The sequence below is a fragment of the Lutra lutra genome, chromosome 5 (genome assembly GCF_902655055.1).
Source record: "Lutra lutra chromosome 5, mLutLut1.2, whole genome shotgun sequence".
NCBI classification, from domain to species: Eukaryota; Metazoa; Chordata; class Mammalia; order Carnivora; family Mustelidae; genus Lutra; species Lutra lutra.
Genome location: NC_062282.1, coordinates 10,723,293 through 10,729,564, shown reverse-complemented (window position 1 = coordinate 10,729,564; position 6,272 = coordinate 10,723,293).

The following is a 6,272-nucleotide window of genomic DNA, read 5'->3' as shown; positions in this document are numbered from 1 at the left end:
AACAGGAAACTCAAATTAACATGCCTTAAACAATAGGAGTTTGTTTTCCTCACATAACATTAAATCCGGAGGCAGGCAGTTTCTGCATTAATTCAGATGCTTAGCAACACAGCGAGGTGTCCAACCTCTTTTTATTTTTCGCTTCTGTCACCTCTAGTGTGTTGACGTTTGCCAACATGCTTTTTGCCAACATGGTCACCAAATGGTATTTTCATCTCCAGGATTATGTGCAATTGCCAGAAAGAAAAAAGAGAAAAAGAATAAAAGACCCTTATGCTGGAAGGCTTCGTGTTTTTTTGTGCAAGATGGAAAGCAGCTAAGAAACAGTTCTCTATGAATATTTCAGGTCTGCAATATCCAGACCTTCTGCACAAAAGGAGTGTTTGAACAGCAAAGGTTTTGCAAGCTAGAGCCTCACAGACACCGCCCTCCTCTCTCATACCTAGACACATTTGTTTAATATAACAAGGGATTAACTTAGAGGCATTCCTTACCCTTTCCAGACAGGATCTGTTCACAGTCCAGAGTAAAGATAAGGTCTCTCTATCTATCTACTGATGAGCATGGCCAGATCGACTATCCTGCAGAAGCTCCAAGACTCAAAGTTTTAGAGTTCCTCTCTTGAGGTGCAACCAACAGCATATGCATGTAAATCTCTGGTCGCATTGCCCTGTGGGAGGTGGAATGGGGGAACTGGGGCAAGGTGTCTCTCCAGCAGCTTCATTTTGACACGATTACTATCTGACATATTTCTCTGCCCCAGAAGTCTTGTGCTTTTCTATCAGAAAATGTATACAAAATGTGGCAGGATAACTTGTTAGCTTAGGCAAAATCTCAAACTCTTCATAGTTTTTGACTTAATAGGAATAAGTTTCTTCAGCAAATTTTCTTATATTAGATAGGAACATATGTCTAATCTTAGACAAATCAATGACAGCAAAAAATTACATTATACAAGGAGTTTATCACAATCGTAATTTATCTCTTGGTCTTGCAGTAGCACTCTCTCTTCTGTACAAGGGAACTCAACCCCCACCTCCCACCCGGAAATACATATTTTTAAGAAGTATTTGTGTGTACGGTTGTGGGTAACCAACGTGTGAGAAGCAGATGGTGTACCTGCTATCTACTATAATCCAGAAGCCCATTAATGGTGTCCGTGTTTGTCAGCACTGGACACTAAATTCCTTCAAGTTAAGTAATTCTGTCTAATTTATACTAGAATATACTTAAGAGACTGTATAGATTCCTTTACATATAATGCTTAATACAGTTTGACTTAATGGATGAATTTATGTTAGCCAATAGCATCCTACTTCCAAAAGTAATAAGTTGTCTTCAATTAATTGAAATGCCTAAACTAAACCAAAAGGAAGGGGAAATAATATATCTAAGTCGCTGAGTGGGAACAAGTTCTGTTTCTGGCCTGATTGATTCTGGAAGTTTCCTACATACTGGAAAAAAGTTCCAATAAATTGCAATAATGCCATTTCATATAACTCTTATCTTTCTTTAGTTTCAAGGTTGGTTTAGATGTTGCATCTCTACAAGCTACCCAGGCACTTTAATATTGTAACTGTCAAATTCCTATATGATTTATAAACTGTTGCTAAAACGTCAAGGATGTTGTCAAGGAAAATGTTCTATATTCTTTAAAAATGTATTTATAGACAGAACTGAATAAATATGGGGGTATGTATTTATTCTTAGTGACTTTCTTGTCAAAATTTATTGGGCTTACTTGTCAGGTGAGCACTAATCTTATTGTCTGTGCTATACAATCAACCTGGCATTGAACACCAAGCTGTGCTCTTCTATTACTGTGTCACTATTGATAGTATACATTTCTGAAATTGAAAATTACTAGGCAATGTTAGTAATGAAGCAAACGATGCTCTGTGAGACAACTCAGTATAATACCTCTGCATGAATGAATTGCTGTCTAGACTATGATATAAATTAATTCTAAGTGAATCACCACAAAAGAAATACAGTAGAGCAAGTAGCAAAATTATAATTATCTTCCCCATTAATAATAGCAAATATTCAGATAGATTTATAGCTAGGAAAGATTTTGAATATTATTAATTTAATCTAACATGTTAGTCACAGATAAGTTAAATGGCTGATTGAGGCCATGCAACAGTAGCACTGCTACTGATGGTACCACATTACCAACGTGGTATCTACAAGATACCCACCAGCCTGGGGTGGTTCCTGGCTGAGTGAATTTCCGAGAATTAACCATTCATTATTTGTTGCTTTCATGCACTTGGTTATTGATGAAATGAGCAATTTGGCACATGTATGTGCAATATGAAATCTAATATAATTTGCCAGTCATTCTTAAGAAGTGAGTCTTGGCTAACCTACCAAACTACTTTCCCTCAGTTTCTAATTGTGCTTCTCTATTCTGTGGTTCTCAAATGAGAAAGTATTTTCTTCACCAGATGGATCCCACCTGATTTAGATAAGCGGGCCTATCTAAACCTCGAAACCACTGATATAATGCCTTTGACACTTAAATGGATCCCTACACAATAAAGTTGCAAAAATATGTTAGCAATTTCTGTGTTTACTAATGGAAGAGATTGACAGTTATTGGATATTTTTTATGAAATAAGCATTTTGACAAACACTTTATAGATGGTATTTATTAAATTCTTATAATGACCCTGTAGGACTGATATTACTAATGATCATTTGACAACTAAAGAAAATTGAGGTTTGGAAAACTTAAGTAATCTGCATCAAGTTTCTAAGTATATATGATAATGAATATTGAGTAGAGATTCAAATTCAGGACTGCTGATCTTCAGTGTCCTTTCCATGAAAGAATGATCATTTTTTTTTAAAGATTTTATTTATCAATTTGACACAGAGAGAGAGAGAGATCACGAGTAGGCACAGCAGCAGGCAGAGAGAGAGGGGGAAGCAGGCTCCCTGCTGAGCAGAGAACCCGATGTGGGGCTCGATCCCAGGACCCTGAGATCATGACCTGAGCCGAAGGCAGCGGCTTAACCCACTGAGCCACCCAGGTATCCCTCAGAATGATCACTTCTTAACACTAAAATATTTTCAATAGGAAAAGAGCTCTATCTGATATGCTGCCATCAAGAGTATTGTTATGTATTGTCAATCAAAATTGTCAATTGTTGTCATTGACAATTATTGTCAATAATACAAACTATTATTACACGTTATTATATAATACAAATTATATTATTACAAATTATTATATAATACAAATTATTGACAAAAATTGACAATTATTGCCATAATACAAAACCTCCAAATTTATGAAGAAAACATAACAAGAGGAACAGTCACCATTTTTCCTTAGAAAATGAGGTGCAGAAGCCTGGAATAGTGCTTAATCCTGGAAAGTGCAAGGGAAAAAGAAACTTTACCCAAGTATCTTCAAATTACAGACAACTGCAGACACATGGTTGGGCAATTTAACGTGGAGATTAACTATCTAATGTGTAAGGCATAGCATACGAACATTTGGTCACAGTGCCTTTATTAGACAGACTTCACTGCTCACATGCTAGATCATACACACTTGAGTCCCTTTATCAAGTGCCACGATAGTCATCCTGTGGCATGTGTTCCTGGGAAGGCAGAGGGATTCCTGTGGGATTGTCTTCAGCCTGATTGTGGCTGGTAGATGGATAAAACGATGGTTGTTCTTCCATGTCAATTAAATTGTGGCTTCTGTGCAGAGGATGTCATTTCAGGGGAGGCTTTTCTGACATAGAAGACAGTATTAAGTCCCTCACACTTTTGATCACTGCTGACATGGTATATATTAGAAGTGGTGACCTGGAGCCGAAAGGCGTGGTTTTCCCTCACCACTTACTCTCCCAGAGCCATCCACTATCATGTATACCGATAATTACCAAGCTCTTTGACCCATCAGGGGCCAGACTCCAAAGGAAAGTTATATAGTTTGTTTTCTAACAATACCCTTGAAGCAGAATATAACTCTATAAAACATTTCATCCATGAAGGGCAATCATGGTTCCACTCACTGGAAAAAAAAAAAACAGAGCATTGGTATCTCATCACATAAAGAATGCTTATTGCATTTTGAAGGAAGGATTATATTCACCCTCTGGGCTTAGAGAACCCAACACATAACTGTGAGCAACATTTATATATGATTGAATCTGGCTGCTAATTGACTGGACAGTCAAAATTGCATGCAGCCAGGAAAAATGTCAACTTTAATCTTTCCAGAACTGCTTCAAAAGAGAATTAAGTGGAGAGCAATTTTTATCAGAATTAAGCCAATACCGTAGGTTTAAAGTGGAAAACCTAAAAGTGACAAGAGAAATGGGCAGGTATGTAAATGAACTTTTAAAATGATTACTCTGCAGTAGGCATCGTTATTGTCCCTATTTTATCTAATTGTTATAACAAATCTGTGAATCAGTTCTGTTTTGTTTTATCTTTTTTTTTTCTTTTAATTATCTTAAAGGAGGAAACTGTCTCACAAGGTGAAAGAAGCAGCCTGAGCTTCCCCAGTGAGGATGTCGCTGAACTAGGTTTTACGTTCAGATCCCTTTGTCACCAAATTCTACAATTTTTCATTTATCCCTTTCATTGAAATACATGAAATATCCTATTTCATGTATTATATATCCTTCAGGATATCAAGATAATAACAGAGAGAAATAGGACTTCCTAAAACTCTTCACGGAGCTCTATTTCAGTGTCCAAGAAAGGGGATAACCACCATCACACACTTTGTGTGTGGTCCTACCAACAGGAGTCGTATACCACTGCCATCAGACTCTCCTGGGGACTAATCAATGATACAAATTCCTCTATACACAAGATCTCTGACCCAGATTCTCTGGAAATTCTCTGGAAACTGACTCTGCATGTTCAACAAGATTCCCGGGCAATACCTGTGATCACACATTTAAGAACCACCTTTGTATGGAATGTGAGATTGTGGTTCAGCGGGCGAGGCAGACTCTCCTTGTCTCCAGAATAAATACCACTAACACTAGTACAAATACCAGTACTCATGTCACATTGGGTATACCTGGCAGCCTCACAGAGAACTACATGAGCATCTATTAGGTGTTATTTAAAAGATCACAAGCTATTTTCAGAGGTATTTAAATATATCTTAAAATGTCAAAATATCTTTCTCTCTGCTGAGCAAAGTAGTAAAGTCTCTACACCAGAGAGTTACCTTCATCATCATCATCGTCATCGTCGTTGCTGTTAGTCTTGAAGGGTTTGTTTGAAATTCAGCTGCTCTTACATGAGATTCTGCTTGTGGAGTATTTGAAAGCTCTGTAATTCCGTATTTTAAAAAAATGTGGGGGGGAGGAGTCAAGATGGCGGAGAAGTAGCAGGCTGAGACTACTTCGGGTAGTGGGAGATCAGCTAAATAGCTTATCTAAAGATTGCAAACACCTACAAATCCAACGGGAGATTGAAGAGAAGAACAGCAATTCCAGAAACAGAAAATCAACCACTTTCTGCAAGGTAGGACTGGCGGAGAAGTGAATCCAAAGCGACGGGAAGATAGACCGCGGGGGGAGGGGCCGGCTCCCGGCGAGCGGCGGAGCAACGGAGCAAAATCAGGACTTTTAAAAGTCTGTTCCGCTGAGGGACATCGCTCCAGAGGCTTAACTGGGGTGAAGCCCAGGCGGGGTAAGCGCGGCCTCAGGTCCCGCAGGGTCGCAGAAGGATCGGGGGTGTCTCAGTGTCGCAGAGCTTACCGGTATTAGAACGGGGAAGCCGGCTGCAGAGACAGAGCCGAGGAGTGACTCTCAGCTCGGGGTTGCCTTGAACCGGTCGCAGGCTCGGTCAGCTCGGAGCGCAGCCGGAGGCCAGGGTGACGGGAGTCATTTGGCGCTGTTCTCTGAGGGCGCACTGAGGAGTGGGGCCCCGGGCTCTCGGCTCCTCTGGGCCGGAGACCGGGAGGCCGCCATCTTTATTCCCGTCCTCCGGACTCTACGGAAAGCGCTCAGGGAACAAAAGCTCCCGAAAGCGAACCCGAGCGGATGACTCAGCGCGGCCCCGGGTAAGGGCGGTGCAACTCCGCCTGGGGCAAAGACGCTGGAGAATCACTACAACGGGCCCCTCCCCCAGAAGATCAACGGGAAACCCAGCCAGGACCAAGTTCACCTACCAAGGAGAGCGGCGGAATTCCAGAGGAGAAGAAAGCAAAGCACGGAACTCATGGCTTTCTCCCCATGATTTTTTAGCCTTGCAGTTAATTTAATTTTTTTTTCTTTTTCAATTTT